General features: G+C 47.3%; 1 long non-coding RNA gene across 1 annotated transcript; it reads left to right on the top strand.

Annotated features, from left to right (window-relative positions):
• Positions 1–1,715: 1,715 nt before the first annotated feature.
• Positions 1,716–3,698, top strand: LOC309584628. Its single transcript, XR_014227249.1, has 2 exons — positions 1,716–2,152; positions 3,160–3,698. It is a non-coding gene; the product is annotated as an uncharacterized lncRNA (long non-coding RNA).
• The last annotated feature ends 17,148 nt before the right edge of the window (positions 3,699–20,846 follow it).

The following is a 20,846-nucleotide window of genomic DNA, read 5'->3' as shown; positions in this document are numbered from 1 at the left end:
GGACCGAGTCTGAAGAGCTGGCCAGAGTAATGACACGTACACTGATACGATTTGAGCATCGTTCTCCCTTTATTGTTTAACTATGCAAGCTTATATCTACTTTTTGCAAAGGTTCACACCCAGTCCCTCTAGACAGCCTCTAATCAGCGGGGGAGATGACCAGTGTATAACTTTGCCAAGGACTTTCAGGGCTGCCTGCAGCCAGGTGCTTTCCAGGCTTGCCTGCAGCCAGGGCCCAGTTCAGGGGTTTTCCTCAGCAACCCTGGGTTGTCCAATCTCTCCAGGGGAATCATACGCCCCTGTTCCACAAGGAATCCCTCTACAGGGGTCCCCACTGGTTTTGTCAATAAAAAAGATTTGCAGGCTGAATCATGCCACAACCAGGCCAGGAGACATTTCAGAGACAGAGTCAGAGAAGTGGGTATTTACTTTATTCGGCGCACCGGGTGTGTGGGGATCGTTCCTCCAAACACACACACCTGGTACTCTCTACAACACAATATTAAGGGTTAAATTATGAATATTCATCACATTCCTTGGGACAGGTGTGGTTATACAAATTATTTCTCGGAAGTCATTAGCATATGGGCCACACATGCGCTGTGTGTCCTGGTGGTCGCACTGAGGAAGACCTTTCCTCTTCCTCGGGGGTCTTTTCTGATGAAGGCCAGTAGTCATCCTCCCAGTGAACTTTTCACCTTTCTCCCTGGGCATGCGTAGAGGAATGATTCAGCAGTCTCTGAGATGATCCTTGTCCCCTCTATCTTGACAAGATTAGGGTGAATTCAGCTTCTCAGGCTTTGGAATTAACATCTTCTGTCTGAACTAACATTTGCTGTCTCCCAATAGTTAACTTGTGCTTACATGAGTTAGTTATTGACTGCCCCTTCTTCAAGGCTGCTTTTTTTAATGTCCCTTAATACTGCTCTCAGTAAATCTACTTGTTCTTCAGGCTTATCATTGGGGGGGTTGCCTGTTAGCTGGGCTCTTGTAAGTGCTGCGTGGGGACCTCCAGCATATGTTGCAATTTTTTGATTCAAGAATTTCCTCCATTTCATGTCTCATAGGATGTATTGTGATTTTGTTAAAATTGATGAAGCAATGTATCTGCAGTCAAAAGGTGTTAGGTCCGCATTATCAAATATCTTTTAGCAACTGTTTAAAATATGGTGAGCCTATCCCACTTTCTCAAATTGCTTTTCTCAAATCCTTGATATTATGGTGTTCTATCTTCACCCATTTTGGTTCGACATTCCCTCGGCTGTATCTGACTGGCAGAGCTAGAAGTGGCTCTCGGGCTAAGTCAAAATCTTTTTCCTTTAGTGCCTTTTGTCTAACTTCTGCCCAGTCTGTTGTAACTGGCTTTTGACTTCCCCTCAGAGGGTGTCTTGATTGAGGGAGAGATAGGCTTTCTTCTTCATCAGAAGCAGAACAATCATTGTCCATTCTTCTGTCTTTATTATTCCAGCAGCTGTTTCTTTCTGGTCCATCTCCCCCTTTTTTGTGAAATAAAATGCGTTGTTGTGAGGGAGGCTGTATCTTTGTATTATAAGTATTTGAGGGTGCAATAACAGAAGCAGCCACAGGTGGTGCTGCAGCTGGAGGATAAACAACTTGTTGGTTACAAGATGGCGCCGGCATAAGTACGTTGGCATTGTTTACGGAAGTGATGAGAGCACCGCCATGTTCTTGTACGGCGGATGCTGTTGTTATGACGTCAGGTGGTTCTCCGGAACAGCGCGGTAAAAGTTTTATAGTGAAGTTGTTTTTCGGCCTGGCGCTGGCTCGAATAAAGGAGACTCGATCCTCCTGAGGAACCATGGGTAGAGAACCGCAGCCAGGGAGGTCTGGTGGCTGGCCGACTGGTGCAGGCGGCGGCCGCACCAGCGACGGGGAAGCGAAGGCGGGCGCCGAGCGCCGATCCGCCACGGGCTGTAGGCTTGACCCCACAGCAGCTCCGCACAGGGGGGAAGACGCGAGCAGCGGCGGCAGATACTCTGCCCGAGCCGCGCTGCCCGGGGGGAAGCCGCGAGCGGCAGCAGCAGAGACCCTGCCCGAACTGCGCCACGCGGAGGTCCAGCGCATGGATCGGGCTGCGGGACCGAGCCCAGATCTATAAAATTTTCGGGTTTCTCGGCCGTGGAGACAAAAGGTAATACCGTTTCGGAAAAAGAAGGGAGAATCCCTCCTGTTTTCCCTGGTTGGGAGGGGGATGGGAATTGCGATAAAAAAGAAGCGGCAGCACCTGCAGAAAGCACCTCCGTTGCCCATAGAGACGGGGTGGAGTCTGCAGCTTTCGGGGGCAAGGGGGGAGTTGCTCCGCGAGCAGCGGCTTCCAAAGCATCCGAGAGGATGCCGCTTGGGTCGCTTGGAGAGACGCGCGGAGGCGCCGGGGCTTCACACGGGGACGGCTGTGCCATGTCCGCCGGTCCCGGGGAGTCCCGTGGCTGCATCTTAGCAGCACTTAAAGAATACGGAGATATTGCGGATGGGCCACCCGCGCCCGAGTCGCTACCTACAAATTCGCGCGCATCCGTGTCTCCCGTATGTGCTGCATCTGGCTGAGAACCCTCTCCACTCACGTTAATGTCTAGCTGCGATATAGAATTTGAAACTGGACTTTGCAATATTTCATTATCAGATTCTACATCAGGGACTGTAATTATGAATTTAGAGAAGGGATTATTCAATATTTCAACAATTATTCGCCAAATGGGCAGTATATTTGATACAGATTTATTTCCACGGGTGGATTCATCAAATAATTTTATATCAATTTGGTCCCATAATTTTTTATTTAATGCAGAGCCTGCTTTACCTTCTGGAATTTTTTTTTGAGCATATATGAAAAGATCTTTCAAATCTTTGCTTGGGACCTCATAAGCATTACAGATTAATAAATATTTTAGATGTTCATTGTTGAGGTTTTAGTTTATTGGGGTTTTAGTTTAGTCCTAGTTTTTTTCCTGTTAAAGGAATTTTTTCCCATATGCATGTTGCTAGGGGACAAATGGCTGTACTTAAGAAAGACAAAAGAGGGGGGTGGGGCGGGCCTGGCTACTCCTTTGTTTTCACCTGGGTGTGGGGGCAGTCCGCTCTCGGCGTTCTGGGGGAGAGGAGCCTGGTTCTTTTCGGCCGTTTTTCTTTCTGCGGAGAAAGATCCCAGGACCCCCGGCCCACCTTCCCTGCCCCGCTGGAGGCCGGGCTGTGGCCGCCCTGCCCCGCCGCTGATTGGAGCCTTCGCTGCGTTGTAGCCGTGCTCGCCCTGCCTGCCTGGACCTCCGGGGGGTTCCCCGCTTGGATACATCGCGTCTGCCATTCGGGATTTGGGCTCATCCCTGCCGTTCCAGCCTGCTGTTCCCGAAGCTCCAGCCGGACACCGGGGCCAGCCGTCTGGGGTTTGTGAAGCCTTTGTTCCATCCCTTTCCGGGATCGCAGGGCACCAGTGCCGCGTGCTCCCCGAGCTCGCTCCGGAGCTCCCCCTGCAGCCGCGGGGAAACCATCGCACCTGCCCTGCTCACCGGGAGCCGCCAGCGATCCCTGCCAGCTGCGAGCGGAACTGCACCCAAGGGGAAAAGGGCCTGACAGCCGAGAAGGCTGGGACTGGGTTTGTGTTTGCTGTTACTGCCATAGTTATTGTTGTTTTGTTTGACTGGATATATATATATAGTAAAGAACTGTTATTCCTGTTTCCCACATCTTTGCCTAAAGGCCCTTGATTTCAAAATTATAATAACTCGGAGGGAAAGGGGTTACATCTGCCACTTCAAGGGAGGCTTCTGCCTTCCTTAGCAGACACCTGTCTTTCAAAACCAAGACATTCATAAATCTGCCTCTGCTCTTTTGTCATATGGTTCCCCATCTAGATTACTCCAAAGGGTGCTTACCTTATCTCCCTTAAGGCAAGCTTCAGCGTGGCTCTCGCCAGCTCATCCTGCGAGATGGGTTTATGTTTTCCTTTCAGCATCCAATAGATACCGCATCACCTTTTGTTTCAAGGTCTACTTTGCTCCCGGGATTTTTCTGTTTCTCCCAAACAGCCTTTTTCTTCCTACTTGGAGATGCGTTAAAGTCCTTTCGCCTTAAAATAGAGGCACCATTTGTTGAGCTTTTGATGGGATACCCTTCCTTCTCGGACCAGGGTAAGAGAGCAGAGGAGGCTGCTGTCCTGCTAAGTTCTTTATTTCATAGTCTCATAGCTTTCTCGAACGCAGAATTTGAAGGGGGTTACATGATAAAGGCAAGCAGCAACAGCAAACAGCAGGCAAAAACAGCTTCTTCTATATGCTCTATACTCTAGACTCTATATTTTTTCTTACAGAAGTGTGGATTATATTTGTTAATTGACCAATAAGATTAACACACAATTCTAGTTTTCCTTTTCCTAACCTATCCTGGTCTAATTCTAACAGTCATAACTCTTACACAAGTGTTACATAGGTATTACACAGACTTGCATATATAGTTTCTATCAGCTCTTATTGTTTATGTGAACACTATCTAAAAAATGTTAACAGTATAATTCTATCTATATTTTGTCTAAAGTAAAGAATTCTGTGAAAAGGTAACACTGCTGCAGCAAGAACTGTGTTTAAGGTTTCTGCTGCAGCTTTTTAATGTTTAAGGCACTTAGCATATATTTCTACTAAAAGTTAAAAAATCTATATTTCTGTTTCACTTTGGTGTGGCTTCATGTATCTCCGCTTGTCCAAAGGTTTTAATTCAACCCCTGTGCTTTGGCTTTCCTCTGGGCCTGAGTCCAGAGAAGCTTTAACTCCAACAAGTGTGGATTTCTTCCCCCATGGGAAAAGGCAAACCCATTCGTGGAATTGTCTTTGCCCAAAGACCTGGGTGTACTTGGTGGGTGATGCAGGAGGATAGGGAGACTTGGTGTGTACCTCAAGGAGATTTAACCTTGGGGTAAGAATAACCTATAGTGTAAGTTGTATGTTACAGGAGGTAAAGTAGTAGGAGGAACATGAGTTGACAAAGAATGAGTTTTGGCGAGTGACACTGTACCGTGCCGTAAATCAAGTCCCTCCGGATGGGAGAGAATTTGTTGAAAGTCCTTGCAAGGAGTTTCAAAGATAAACCGAGACTTTTCCTTGAGTTTCAATGCTTCCAGATAGTTGTTTATTAAGTCTTATCAGAGGAACAGAGCCACTAGCATGACCCAGGTACAGCATAGAAGGAGGAAAAGCAGGAGTGAGAGCTCTCTATCAAGATTTACACAGCCTTTTAAAGATATTTTAACAAATAGTTACTAAAAGTGTACATTATTTTCACTTTCCTACCAATTATTCAGTAACATGGACAGGAACTGCAGAATTTTCTATCCAATCATTCCAAACTACTTTTACTGCAGAACATGGAGTAGTAGAAGAAGGAGAAGAAGGTTTAGAGAACAACAACAATCCTCCATTTTGATATGTTTTATCTATTTACTACAAAGATAAGCCCAAAACCTCTAAATTTTTCACCCTGTGACAATCTTGCATAGTAGTCTATCACCTAATTCACACCACTGTATTTTCTAGTTCTTGTCTGATGGTTGGTAGTTTTTTCCAAGGTTGGAGGCTAAAACAGTGTTGTTCAGGGGGGTAAGAACCCTTAAAATCAGGCAGAGAAATATTCTTGGCACTTTGGGTTCCTACAGCGAGGAGCAAGAAAAAAGCAATGATGAACAGGGATGGTGTCGGTGCCCAACCATCAACCATCAAGTGTACTATTTCTCCTGTCCTGACCCCACCATCCTGCTGGAATGAAGACCACCTGGAGGGATGTGAAAGGACAGGCGATAGTAGTTAATATAGATTATATGGGATCCGAGCATGACACAAATGGTACGGAATAAGGGGTGGAGATTGTACTGGGTCTGACCAAGGTAAAGTTGACAGCCTTCACAGTGCTGTGCTTTGCATTGGTAGCTGGAAGGGTGTTGATAACAGACTGATGTTTTGGCTACTGCCGAGCAGTGCTGTCCAACATTCCTTCCCCCACCAGAGGGGATGGGAGTGGGCAAGATCCTGGGAGGGGACACAACCAGGCCAGCTGACCCAAATCAACCAAAGGGATATTCCATACCATATGATGTCAGCTCAGATATATAAGCTAAGGGAGAGAGGAGGAAGGTGGGGTATTTGTGAGTTTTCAGTGTTTGCCTTCTGGAGGAACTCTTATGTGTGCTGAAGCCCTGCTTCCCAGGAAGTGTCTGAACATCGCTGCTGATGGGAAGTAGAGATGTTGGGGAAGATGAAACAGGAAAGCCTTATAAATATGATAGCTTGACAAAAGATTTTAGGAATATTAAAACTATAAGCAACATCGAAATGAAAGCCACCTTTTGAAATACCAAGTCTTAGTTACTGAACAACTGGAAAACAATGGTATGGCCGACTGAATGTAATCCCCTCTTGATTGAACAATACCCTCTGCTTGCAGGCAGGTCCAAGGGTCAGAGCAGACCCTACTAGCTCAGCAGAAGGGGTCCAAAGAGTAGTTTTTAGAAGTTAAGATGTAACACTATGGTAATATAAGAACTCTTATAGGCTGTATGTAAATGCTATAGGATCTGTATCTTGTATTAGATTGGTTAGTGACAATTAGAATATTCAGTACAGAAGATGATTTATTGTATTGTAACCAGGACTTCAGACACTCTTACTATACACTCTTACTATACTCTACTACTTCCATTCTCTCTCACTACTTCTTCACCCTCATTCCTCTCTCTCCCTCTCTCTCTTTACTTACCTGCTTAATCTCTTGCTCTCTTGGGCCTGCTCAGAGCTGCCAGCTGCAGCTCTAAGCAGTGCCCCTGTACCCACGCCCTTTGCAATAAACTGCATGTTCCAAGATCTGACTTCAGAGATCTCTCGTCACCACACGTCTCCCATCACCATCCGTATCCGACCGTCCGACCCACCCAAGCTCCTACATAGAGACAGACTTTTTTTTTCTCTTTGGCTCTTGTGCGTGCAGATCTCTGCTTATTTCTTTTCTTTTTTCTGTAATAAAACTGCCTTATCTCACCTTGCTGGTTGTTCTTCATCTTATTCTCTCCCCTGTCCCAGTGGGAAAAGGGAGTGATGGAGCGACTTAGTGGGCACATGGCACCCAGCCAGGGTCCACCCACTACAGGTTAGTGGATTAGTATATCTATCATAAATTATCCAATTAAAAGGTTAGTTGGTTAGGTAATAATTCATGAGGTCCTGCCCCACTGGAAGTGGTCCAGGGGCTTCTTTGCCCCACTTGTTGTCTGGTTCAGATTCTGGTTGCAAAACAGACTGTTCTTGTAGTTTGTTCTCTTCTTGGAATAAGACTAAATATTTTAGGAATTGTGAAAAACGAGGTTCACTCTCCTGTTAGAATTTAAAGAGTTTAATATAAAGACAATAAGAGACACATAAAATAAAGCAAAGAGATAACGGCCGGGTGCCTTGGCGCTCTGCCAAGAGCACACCTGATGCTAGAGGTGAGTCCTTTTTATACCATTTTTACTGTCTGTTCTCTATTCATATTAAAACTTTTCCAGGAACTGTTCTGCATGGCCACTCCTTGGGTCCGCCTTTTTAGAGCATGCGTAGTCTTCTGCCTTGCGGTTTTATTTCTTTTGATTCTTGGGGTTGGGCCCACTAGGTAAGAGTCGATGGTAGGGTGGATCTAATTCTCCAGACAGTCAGGGCTGATTGCAGCTTTGGGCCTCTTTGCCCCCTGGGCAGAGCGGTGATAGCGGCTCTTGACTCTCCTGGCCGCCTGTTCTCCGGGTGGAGTAGCCTTTGGGCCCTTTTGTTCTCTGGACAAAGTGTTGATTAGCAGCTCCTTGGGCCTCATCCTCTGCTCGATTGGAGGTTATCTTACTTGCTCACACTTGCTAACATTCTTGCTAAAACGAGAGAAAACTACATCCACACAGCAAAAAGCATTTCTAACATTATATAATATCTACCTTAATACTTTGCGAGAAGCCAATACTATAATATATGTTTATAACAGAATGTTAGAAGATTACCTTATTTTTCCTAAATGTAGGGAAAAAGGATAGGAAAAGTACTAGGAGCTACAGCCATGCATTAGCAATCTATAAAGGTACAAATATATGAAAAATATAAAAAGTAAAAATCTTAGGCATCAGCTTCTCAGGTATATGGGATTCTCTGGCTTTAAGTCCATCTATGTATGCCATTGACATCCAGGTGCCCAGAGTTTTTGTGGGCCTATTTAGCAAGGGCTTCCTCATCAGGAGATAGAGCATAATGGGACAGGGGATTATTGCCTTTTTGAACCTAGAAATGAAACTCGAGAGAATATTAATATGGGAGGTAATATAAAAGTGGATCTTTATTGAAGGCCTTCAGGGGCAGTTATGGAAAGATGTCCACAAAAGCCCACCCACAGGGGGTGAATACAGTTTTTATACGTTTAGCAAATTAGCGTAATTAACAAAAAGCACCAATTAGGAGGACAAGTGGTGATGGAATTCCCCCCCAGGTCAAGCCCCTTCTCTGGAGTTCCCCCTTGGTACTAGCTGTACTTTGTTTATGAAGATGTAGCTCAAAGAGTTGTGTTGCTGCCTGCCCCCAAGGTGCAGCACCACCCTGGGACTGGCCAGACAAGTCCAGACTTGTTTTAGCCATGTGCTCTGAATCCCCTTTGTACTAAGCGCGGGTAAAACTGAAAGTAACTCGGACTCCACCGAAACAGAATCCGATTGGCTGGTTATCCCCGGTCCACCCCTAGTTCTCCCCTTTCCCTTCCCCCGAATAAAAGAAGCTGAGCGGGCTCCGCCCTCTCTTGCCTTGGCTCTTCTGTTAACAACTGCTCCTGTCTCTTTCTCGGGATGGGAGGGATAAGACAAACAAGATTGAAGCACAAGCTTGAGCTATATTTCTACCTCTTTGCTTCTGCTCTTCATATTAGCTTTGCAGCTCTAACTTGCCACTTTTTGGAGCCACTGAAGTGCTAGATCGCCCGTGCAGTCTCTCCAGGCAGTTCGGAGCTTTCCAAGGCACTAAACTATGAGCCTAGCTGGCTAAGTGTGCTGTGAGAATATCTTCATTTGGCGCTACACGTGCTATCTGTGAACCTCGGTTCTGGAGAGACTTTTGGGGTGTCCCAGCGAGCCACGTGTCTGCCGGAGTGTCATAGGTTAGCAAGCATAGTCCCAGAAGTGATGTCCTTGCAAAGGGGTGCTTACTGTTTCCTCTATGACCTGATAGAACCTATCAGCTGGCCAGTTTGAATATGGACAATTCTTTAAGCCACTTAAAGTTGTGACTGCCTCTGTGATACACACTTAAGAATAGACAAACTCCCCCCCCCCCCCCCCCCCCCAAGCTCTCTCTCGTTTCCGGCGCTGGGACAGGTGGCTGCGGGGCCCAGTGGGCCCGGCCCAGGCCCTGCTCGGGCCAGGCCGGGCCGGGCCATGGCTCCAGGATGACCCATGACCCCCCCCAGCAAGGCTGTGGGCAGCCAGAGTGGCTCGGAACCACCACCCCCCCCCCCCCCCCCCCCCTCACACTGCGGCCAAGATTTCAGCAAAGCGGCACCTCTGTCTGGCAGTGGTCAGGTGGTCAGGTGACCAACAGCGATAAGCCACACAGCTGCAAGGCCTAGGTGAGATTAACCCTTTTATAGCTGTGAAGAGCTGAAAACCTGAGGGAAGAGAGAGAGGAGATGCTTAAAGCTGAAAGTCTGTTGTGAAGCTATGATATATCAGAGTATCCCATTGTAATTTCATGAAGATATGAGGGGTGGAGTGTTCAGCTCGTAAGCAAAAGCACCTGCGCTGAGATAGGCAGATGCTGACGCAGCTGTAATTTCATGAGAAGTTTGGACAGGGAGAGATGGAAGCGATGAGGACTTTTGCTCCAAACGGGAAAGGAGAAAACCTCAGTCCCTAGAGATGGACCAGATGAGGACTTTTGCTCCAAAGGGAAAGGAGAAAACCTCAGTTCCTAGAGATGTTCCCAGAGATAGTCCTAACGATGAAGACGAGGAAGACCCTTTGCTCCCAGGAAAGAAGGGCCTCTGTTTTTTGTTTCTGAACTGCTCAACCTTAAAATTGTACCCCAAAAATCTTCAAGAGTGGACCCTCGAAAGCAGTTGCGGGAAAACCAATTGCTATCTGTGTGTGACCTTGAAAAGCTGCAAGTCAGGGGAAGGGACTCACATGCAGGCAGAGAGACTCCTCTTCCTAAATGGACTGAACAATATTTGGAAGTGGGCGGCTGGCTCGTTGTGATAATGTTTTCATAGCACGAGCAAGAAGAGACTTTCTAAATGGACCGAACAAGGTTATTATAAAAGTGGTAAACAGACTGAACATCTTAAGGGTTGTCTTTTTACATTGTCAGTGGGAGAAGGGAGGAAGGTGGGGGGAGGAGGAGAGTTCTGAAGGTGGTATAATTTTTTTTTCCCTCTTCTTTTAGGTCTGTTAATAAACTTTATATTCTTTCAAGTTTGGTGCCTGCTTTGCATTTCTCCTAATTCTTATCTCACAGAAGATAAACAGTAATGAGTATTTTGGACCAAACCACTACACTAAATTGGTGCTTCTGCCCGGTTACAAACCCAACCCGCAACACGGAGTTAACCCTGTGTGTGTAGTGGCAGCGCTTTGCAGCCCGTCTGTTACTTCCTGTGTAGCAGCGAGCTCAAAGCTTCAGCCTACCCTCCCCCACACCACGTGGCAAGGGGACGGCTGAAACAGCAGGAGACCCACTTCGCTGATTTCTTTTCTCCGGAACTGCTTCCTGTGGTGAATCCAGAATTCTGGTGAGTATTTCCCTGCTGTTTTGGGGGCTCATGTCTTAAGCTGGTTTCGGTTCAAATTTTTCTCTTTTTTTCCCTCTTTTTTTTTGCAATTTGGGGCTGAGGGTTTGTGGTGTTGCTTTCATAATGGGATCTGAAGTTTCTGCACACCACAGAGAAATATACTACCAAGTTCAAAGCTACCTTTCTTGTACTGGGCATATGTGGAAAGTATCTTTTCAGCTTTATACCGGCTAGCGCTTGTATTTCAATGCCTTAGAAAGCCTCGAGCAGCCTTGAGAGGTAGCAAGGGCGATCTAGCACTTTGGTAGCTCTAAAATCGGTACCTGAATCAGCTGCAGAGCAAATACCATCAGCAGAAGCAAAGAGGGAGAAATATAGCTCCCTGCTCGCTCAATTCCCTGCAGTTAAGAAGCTTTCAAACGAGACAGACAACCAGAGATGTTCGCAGGAAAGTCGCTGAGCTGAGTGAGAGGGCGTGGCCTCTCCTCGACCATCTTTTATTAGGAGAAGGGGAAAGGGGAGGACTGGGGGCGGACCCGGGGTGAGCGGCCAATCAGACACTGCTGAAGAGTCTGAGTTACATTTGGCTTTGCCCGCGCTTGGAACAAAGGAGCTCGGAGCACATGTCTTTGGGAGGGGGGAGGGGAAGCTCGGAACAGGCAGCAACAGGCATAAATACCCTAAAAATCTAGTTCAATCTTTTGTGCGCTGGCTTTTTCAGTACTTTCCTAATCTAACCTCTGAGGATATGTGATCTTCTGAATTTTGGGATAGTGTTGGGAGAAAACTCTCCTCTCTCAGATGATCGGGAGACGAAAGAGTTTCAAAATTTTTTCCTCTCCTAAGTTACACTTTGCCGGAGAAAAACGCAGTACATGAAAAGCCACTGAAAAATCCCCATGTTAATTCCCTTATACCCTCTTCCAACCGCTGTGTCCCTGATCCCTGTTCCCCTACGGTAGAAAACATGGCTAGAACAGACTGCTTTTTAGCACAGGAGAGCTATCGACCTCCTGGCTCACCCGTGTCTCCTCAGCACCCTGCCTTGGACGGGAATCCGGAGCCCGTCCCAGGACCTTTCCAACCCCTTTTCTCCACGCCTTTGTCCCCAGTTTCGAGTCCTCATGTTTTAAGCGCGCATAAAAACCCCTTCTCCCCTGATCTCTTTGTTCCCAGGGACAGCCATAACCATGTGCTCGCAGCCCGGGAAAAAACCCCTCCCCCCAACCCCTTTTCCCCGAATCTATTTGTTTCCAATAATGGTGGATGCTACGTGTCCTCATCTCCGAACTACACCTCCCACAATCCCTTTCTCCCCCATCCCACAAATCCCTTCTTGTCCCCATCCCCTCCCACGACTGCGTCGGAACCTACCTCTGCCCCCAACCCCGCCCCCACAGCGTCATGTTTCACCCCTCCCTCTGTTCCCGCCCATGATGCAAGTACCACCCCTGCCTCCCACAACCCCACCCCCAACCCCTCCCCTCCTCCTGCTGCCTCCGCCCCTCCACTCTCCGCCCCTGCCCCTCCACTCTCTGCCCCTGCTTCCCATTGTCCCGCTCCAGGTTCCCATGGTCATGTGACTACCCCTTTACATCTGGGAACCCATGGCTACCAGGAAGTACCTCCGGCTACTGCTATTACATTCTCTCATGCTAGCACAGGAGCTAATCCTGGCTGGACCCCTTTCCCATATTCTGATATCAAAGATTTGTGCAAGGCAATTAAGAAGTTTGGGATGCATAGTAACTATTTTAAGAGCCTTTTAAGTGCTACTTTTTCAACACATTTGCTCGTACCTCATGATCTGAGTACAATAATGCAAACTCCTCACTCACCCGGTGAATTTGTATTGTGGAAACAACAATGGAAATTAATTTTATCTGATTTATTGCAAATTCTGTGGCAAACTCCAGATAGTTATCTGAACTTTGACAACAGTTATATCACATTAGACCTTCTATCTGGTGACAATAATATGGCAAATGCTCAAAAACAAGCAGTGCTTATTCCTCGTCCAGTTCTTATTGAAGTAACATGTGCTGCTGAAAAGGCCTTAACATTACTACCATCTCAGACTCCTGAATCTCATTATACCAACATCAAACAATTGCCAACTGAAAATATTATTCAGTTTTATAACCGTTTGCATGAGGCAATCTTTTCCCAGGTCCCCAATCCTGGCCTCCAACAAGCGTTCCTACTTGAATTGCTCCAGGCAAATACGAATGATGCTTGCAAGCAAGTGATCTTGAGTCTTCCCTTGCATCCACCCCAACTGTTGAAACCATCCTCGAAGTTTGTACAAAGAAGGTGCAGCTGAACACAACTGTTCCTTTTCTGAAAAAAGTGGGGATGGTGGGGGAGGTTGTGGAGAATGCGATGGGTACAGGGGAAACTTAATCTCGAGGTAACCTTGTATGCTATCGTTGTCAGAAGAAGAGACGTGGCTCGGAATTGCAGAACAATAATATCTGCTGATAAAAACTCTTCAAAGACTGTTTCCCCAGGTCAACAGCAGGGAAAATAACGGCCCAATGCGTCCTAACAGTTCCGCATTCAGACAAAGCAACATGGACTCCTGGACTTAGGTTTAAGGTAACCTGTGATGAAACACACCATTTCTACAACAAACAGACTGCGATACCAATCACATTCCAAAATGTGGACCACATACCAGACTTTACATACCTTTTTGTTATTGGGGACACTCGGGAAACACCTGCTGGGATAGAGGTTACACCCACACTCATGAAAGTGGACCAGAACGGGGGTTCTAACCTAATAGTACAATGTATATGTCCACCATACTTTATGTCAAAAGGTCAAGTCATTTCACAAGCCATTCCACTGCCCAAATACCTGCCCACAGATGGTCATATCCCAGCCATCTGTTGGACTGAGGTTCTGGGAAACAATAAGCCTATAGTAGAATGTAAGCTCCGTCATGGATCACATAAAATCAGTATCACGGGAATGATAGACACAGGTGCCGATGTGTCTGTCATTCCATTTGATAAGTGGCCTGCACAATGGGAATTGCAATCTCAGGGTATCATACAAGGGATTGGAGGTACCCAAATTGCGAAGCAATCCAAATACATCATTCAAATTGAAGGTCCTGAAGGACAAATAGTGACACTTCGTCCGTATGTCCTGGACACCAAATTCACCCTGTGGGGAAGGGATGCCATGTCTCAGTGGGGAACAAAAATTTTTATCACCCCTAGACATCAAAATTTTCCCTTGCGGCCACTGGAGCTGAGTGCCAACCACAAAAGTTAACTTGGAAAACAGATGAACCAGTGTCGGTTAACCAGTGGTTGCTAAAAGAAGAAAACTTAGAGGCACTCCAAACATTAGTAGATGAACAATTGGCTAAAGGGAACATTGCACCAACCAATAGCCCCTGGAACTCATCCGTGTTTGTAATACAAAAACCGGGAAAGAACAGGTGGCACCTTCTCCAAGATCTCAGAAAAAACAATGAAGTTATTGAAGACATGGGACCCCTTCAACCAGGTATGCCATCACCTTCAATGCTCCCACAACATTGGCATTTGGCTGTCCTTGATATTAAAGATTGCTTCTTTCATATTCCACTACACCCTGCAGACGCCCCTCGATTTCCATTTTCCGTGCCCTCTATTAATCATGAGGCCCCCAAGCTCGTGCTTCCCCAAGGTATGAAAAATTCCCCAACTCTCTGTCAAGAGTATATTGCTAAAATTCTATCTCACATCCATGCCAAAGCAGAGAAAGCCATCATCCTACATTACATGGATGATGTGCTGGTATGTGCTCCCAATAATCAATATGTCGAGCAGACACTTAACATGGTGATCGAGGCCCTAGACTCCAAGGGCTTTGAATTACAACCTGAAAAAATGCAGGGAACAAGCCCTTGGAAATACCTCGGACTCAAAATGACAGAAACCTCTATCCCCCCAACACCTGTCACTATTAATATTAATCCAAAAACATTAGTAGAATATTACCGCAGGCCTGGGCCCTAGGGTATATCACCGTGTCCCGCAGCCATAGGGAGGAGGAAGAGAGAAGATCCAGCAGGCAGGAATTGTGCAGCAAGATTGATTGATTTAATTATTTTACAAACTCTTTTATAGACTTTTCTTCATAGTCTAATTGGACAAAGGATCAGCCACCCCTTGGGGGTGATTGGCTAAAATCCTAAAACATCCATTGTCAAAATATTTTTCTACCATACCATAAACAAGACTTTTCAAGGTTGCAGGTGGCTTGGTTGTTTACATACTCTGCTAGCTCTTCTGTGAGAGAGAAAAGTCTCTCACGGACTTAGAAAATAGCAAGAAAATCCTTGCTAGCAGCATTTTTGTATCTACAATTCCCACTTTTTGTTTGATAAGAGAAAAACTCTACTATTAATCCTAAATAGAAATTTACATCAGTTATTAATTCTAAATATGTGCTTAAGGCTTTAACTATCTGACTCCATAACAAGAAATTTAAAGTTCAGTCTCTGCTTGTGGAAGGACCATCCCAGTCTCTGATTGTAGAAGGACCATCTGCCTGATGGCTGACATCTTGGTCATCATCAGAAGAGTCATTAGGCTGATGATCTATATTCTGGTCGCCATTTGGATGGTTGGTGTTCTGGTCATCATTTGGAGGTTTCCTGTTCTGCCTCTGGTACCCTAGGTCAGGGCGAACGCATTTTGCATGTAGCCACCATACCGCAGTATCTGTGGAAATGCAAGCATACCCACGACCCCAAACGATAAGCTCATGCGGGCCTTCCCACTGGTTAGTGAGTAAATTCCGTACCCAGACTTTTGCCCAGGGCAGTTGCCTCTCGCCTGCAGACTGCAATGAGAGAAAATGATTCAGAATAAAAGGATTATTTGAATTTTGTGGTACTGTAAGGTGACTGATTGTATACAAAGCTTTTGCAGGTCTGCTTCAGTAACCAAGTCCAAAGGTTCCTGTGAGAATCATTGAAAAGCCATGATAACGGCCCGTAATTCAACTAACTGAGCAGAGTCTGACTCGGATTGGTGTGTTAATGAACCACCGCAAGGCAGTGTAGGAGACTGTGCGCCCTAACGCACAGTGACCCCTGCAAAAATTTGTCCCAATCCGTACGCCCCAAGCTGCCAATACATCCCGTCCCCAAAGGTTAAGGGAAGTGGTAGTAACATAAGGCCTAATTGTAGCTGTGTGCCCCTCTGAGTCCTTCACCACCACAGGCCGTTCGCTTAAATAGCTCTGTGTGGTTCCTCCTACTCCTGCGATGGCCAATCCCACAGGGGCTAAAGGCCATGAGGGAGGCCATGCAGAGAAGGAGATGATAGTTACATCAGCACCCGTATCAATCAAACCTCGAAGCTGAGTCCGGGGCGGACGGGCGTTCGGCAGGACCAGGGTACATGTCATCTGTGGCCTTTGGTCAGAGATGTCTGCAGTCCAGAAGGCCTGTGGAAGTCCTGTAGATCCACTGCCGCTATCTCCGTGAGTTTGTTGTTCTATCCTGGGGACACAAGACTTAAAAGGCACTAATTTAGCAAGGCAGGTCTTTTCAGGAATAGTGACAGGGGGTTTTTGCATGGAGACCATAGTGCAAATCTGACCTTTAGTCCACATCAATAACTCCTGAGTGCACTAAGGTACCTTGATGGGCAACATCAGGTTTTCCTACCAGCATCGCACTGGATCCCTGGGCTAAGGGTCCATATGCATCCAAGGGAACTTTATAAATACCGGTAGAGTCTTAAGACGACTGCGGCTGCGGTGTGGATGTCAAAACCGTCTGATCCCTGGGTGCTGTCTCTAGGGTGGCTGGGTAGGCCTGTGCCTGTACCTGTGCCACTCTCTGGGGGAGCGACTGCATCGGACAGCAATTCCCCCTCCTTGCACCCCAGTGGAAGTTTCCCGACAAAGGCCGACCATCGGCATGACTCAGGGATCTACAATAGTCTGAGCAATGCCCTGGCCTGCCACACCTCTTGCACTGGGGGATCAGTGTATTCTCTTTTTGGATTGGCTTAGGCTGCTTCCGTTTCTTCACCTGTTTTGGTTGCTTTGGTTCACTATCAGAAGATGTGTGAACAGGCTGCAGGAACGCAGCCAAAGCTGACCTTTTCTGGTTCCCAGATCCCACCTTAGCGCAGGCCTCAACCATGTCTGTGAGTTCAGGATCCCCTGGTAAGGCATCTATGATTTTTCTGCACTCCTCGTTCGCGTTATCTCTCGCTAACTGCCTTAACAACTGTCTTAACCCATTATCCTCAACCTGCTTCTCGAGAGAAGCAGCAACTTTCTCTACAAAAGAGAGGAATGACTCTGATTTTCCTTGACCTATTTCAGTATATTGCTTTCTAGGCGCAGACAACTCTATGGTTTTCAACAGGGCAGCCATGCCGACCTGTTGGTCTTGCTGCAGGACGCTAGAGGACAAAGTACCCTGTAGGCTGGGATCAGAGAAGGGACCAGTCCCCATAAGAGCATCCATTCCCACTGTCTGTCTAGGATCGGCAGCAGGGAGCTACATATTCCCTAATGCAGCCTTGTTGGCCAGCTTTCTCCAGGTTTTCTCAAAAACTGTAAATTGTACAGGTTGAAATAGAATTTGACCTAAGTGTCTGATATCAAATGGAGCAAGTAAATCTGTATTTATCACCCTTATTGTCTGCATAACCTCAGCAGAACCTAGCCCATGTTGTGCCACCTTGGATTGCAGGTCCTAGGCAACCTTTCCAAGCAATCACCTCATGCTTATCACGCTCGCCAGAATTTGGGAGAGCCTTATACACTGGGAAAGCTTGGATCTCCCCTTTTGGGGAATCACTACCATCCTGAACTTCTGGCACAGCCTGTGGATGGAGTGTAACAGCTTCTCGATTACCCCCAGAATCCTCAAATCTATTTGGCATTCCAAGTGTTTCCAATAACCTCCAGTCACCCTCCTCCAATGCTCGTATTTTAACTGACTCTAAGAAGCGACTGTAGAGGGTCGGATGCACTGTTACCGTGCAGTCCTGAAAGGTCCAGGGGCAAGACCGGAGCAGCCTTTTCCTTCACCACGCGGCTACAGCCACCTTACGACCTGGGGCCAGAACCTCATCTGCCTCACTGCCTGACGATGAGGAATCAGGCAAAGGCAACTCTGAGACGCTGGGAGAGAACAGAGGTGGATGGAGAGGAGCACTTTGGCTGGGTATGCTAGCAGCAGAACAGACAGCACAGACTACAGTTGGCAGCACTGCAGTTTGAACAGCAGCCTCTTTACAGGATGCCGTCTCGGCCGGTTCTGACCGAACTGGTACTGCAGCTGCTGCAACCGTCTCCGGGACTGCAGCCGCGCCCAGCTCTTTGCTTGCCTCTTGCACCGCGCCAGCGCTCGACACCACTTCCGAAACTGCTTTTTCTCACTCCCCGGCCGCGTTCGGCACCGCTGCCCCCAGCTGCCGCTCTGCAGCCATGGCCGCTTCCTGGTTTTCCTGCAGCAGCGCTACTTCCAGTTTCGCCGCGGGCCGCGCCACTCCCTGGTTTGGAACCGCGTCTGGTGCGGGCGGGGCTGGTGGCGCGGGCCCGGTGCACCCCGCGCTGCAGGGTGCCTCTGTTGTCCACGGCAGCTGCTTTTGCAGGCTGAGGAATTCTCCCAGCTGCCGGGATATGTTCGGTAACTGTCAGCAAAGGCAGATGCTTTAATAAAAGGTTGATGGCTCGGTTCTGCAGCGGTGCAGGACAGTCCAGCGCCAAGGAGGGCAGCGGACCACACCCAGGCAGTCTCAGTGCAGTCACACCTGGCACTACGCTGGCTAAGAGGGAACATCCGGGCCGCTTTTGCTCCGCTGGTGCATACGCAAACGGGCTAGGAGCCGCTCTGGGGGTCCAATTCGCTAAGCCGCCAATTCGCGGCCCAGGATAAGCCGTGGCCGCCGCCGAGCTGAGCGGCAAGGCATACTGTGTACCCTCCCACCGCCCTGACATCCCCACCTCTGCCGGCGCGGGGTCCCTGGGGGCCGCGGAGTCCTGCGATTGTGCAGGGTTAGGCGGAGCAGGCTCTGCCTGTGGAGCCGAGGGGGTTTTTTCTGATTGACCATCACTTGCCCCCTCGGACATTCCTCCGTCACTCATCACCGAAATAGGCGAGCCAGCTCGGCTGCTACAGTCAAGGTCTGTCAGCAGAATAAATAACAAACGCCAGGTTTGGTATAATTCTAACACTGCTGGGTCCCCAGACAGGAGTTCTTGCTGGACAGCACAGCCAAGTTCCTGCCATAAGGCAAAGTCCAGGGCAGTATCTCTGTCCATGGAAATCCCTTTTAAGGTAGCCCAATCTAATAATTCCCAAACTGAGTTTTCAGAAATGGAGGTGTGCATTATGCTAAACACACCTTTCCAGACCATTACCACAGCATCGGTTTGTGAGCCGCTGTTCACCATTTCTCAGTCCCGTCGGACCTCTCGGTCCCGGGGGGAAGGGGAACAGTGTACCTCTAGAGAAATTCGGCTTGGCTCGCAGCAGCAGGACACGTCAGAGAGTGCAGATCACGTCAGGCAGCACCAAATATTACCGCAGGCCTGGGCCCTAGGGTATATCACCGTGTCCCGCAGCCTTAGGGAGGAGGAGGAGAGAAGATCCAGCAGGCAGGAATTGTGCAGAAACATTGATTTATTTAATTATTTTACAAACTCTGTTATAGACTTTTCTTCATAGTCTAATTGGACAAAGTATCAGCCACCCCTTGGGGTGATTGGCTAAAATCCTAAAACATCCATTGTCAAAATATTTTTCTACTATACCATAAACAAGACTTTTCAAGGTTGCAGGTGGCTTGGTTGTTTACATACTCTGCTAGCTCTTCTGTGAGAGAGAAAAGTCTCTCACGGACTTAGAAAATAGCAAGAAAATCCTTGCTAGCAGCATTTTTGTATCTATAGTAGAATTGCAACAGCTCTGTGGGACACTGACTTATATAAAACCCTGGCTAGGACTCACCACAGAGGATGTAGCTCCTATTGTGAGCCTGCTGTCAGGGGAAGGTGGTCCAGCATCCCCTAGATCCCTGACAGAAGAGGCAAGGCAGTCTCTCAAAAAGATACAAGAGGCCATTTCCACCAGGCAGGCACACAGATATCATCCCTCCCTACCCTTTAAGCTTGTCATTCTAGGGGAGGTACCACGCTTTCACAGCCTTATTTTTCATTGGGTCAAGGAGCAGAAGGAACCCCTCATCATAATTGAATGGGTGTTCCTCCCACTCCAACCGCCTAAAACCATCACCAAGCCACAAGAACTGATGGCAAAAATTATCATGAAGGGTAAAGGAAGGCTCCACACCCTGGCAGGATGTGACTTTGCATGCATCTACTTACCTGTAACAACTGACACATTAGATCACCTGCTTCAAAATAATATGAATTTACAATTTGCATTAGATAGTTACTCAGGCCAAACCTCCAATCATTACCCAAAACATTACTTGTTTATTCTTGCATTCTCTTTCATCCCTCAAGAAATTCAAAGTAGAAAACCTCTCGATGCTCTAACCATTTTTACAGATGGCTTGGGAAAATGTAAAAAATCCGTCCTAACTTGGAAAAATCCAAAGACGCAAAAGTGGGAATCTGACGTCGAGGTAATCCAGGGATCACCACAAGTAACTGAACTAGCAGCTGTTGTTAGAGCATTTGAGAGGTTCAAAGAACCCTTTAATTTGGTCACTGATTCAGCATATGTAGCTGGAGTAACTGTGAGAGCAGAACAGGCTCTCCTAAAAGAAGTCTCAAACAAAAAAATTTATGATCTGCTCTCAAAGCTAATTTATCTGGTTTCCCACCGAGAGCATCCCTATTTTGTCATGCATGTGAGGTCACATACAAACCTTGCAGGATTTATTGCAGAAGGTAATCGTAGAGCTGATGCCCTGGCTATGCCAGCAGACCTAGTTTTATCAGCTGACTTGCCAAAGCTCCCCCAAGTTTTTGAATAGGCAAAATTGAGCCATGCCATGTACCATCAAAATATTCCTGCTCTTATCTGCATGTTCCACCTATCATGGACACAGGCAAAAGCAATCATA

Source organism: Coloeus monedula (genome assembly GCF_965178545.1).
Source record: "Coloeus monedula genome assembly, chromosome: W".
NCBI classification, from domain to species: domain Eukaryota; kingdom Metazoa; phylum Chordata; class Aves; order Passeriformes; family Corvidae; genus Coloeus; species Coloeus monedula.
The sequence above is the reverse complement of the archived record's forward strand: the minus strand, read 5'-3'. Positions and strand labels throughout refer to the sequence as shown.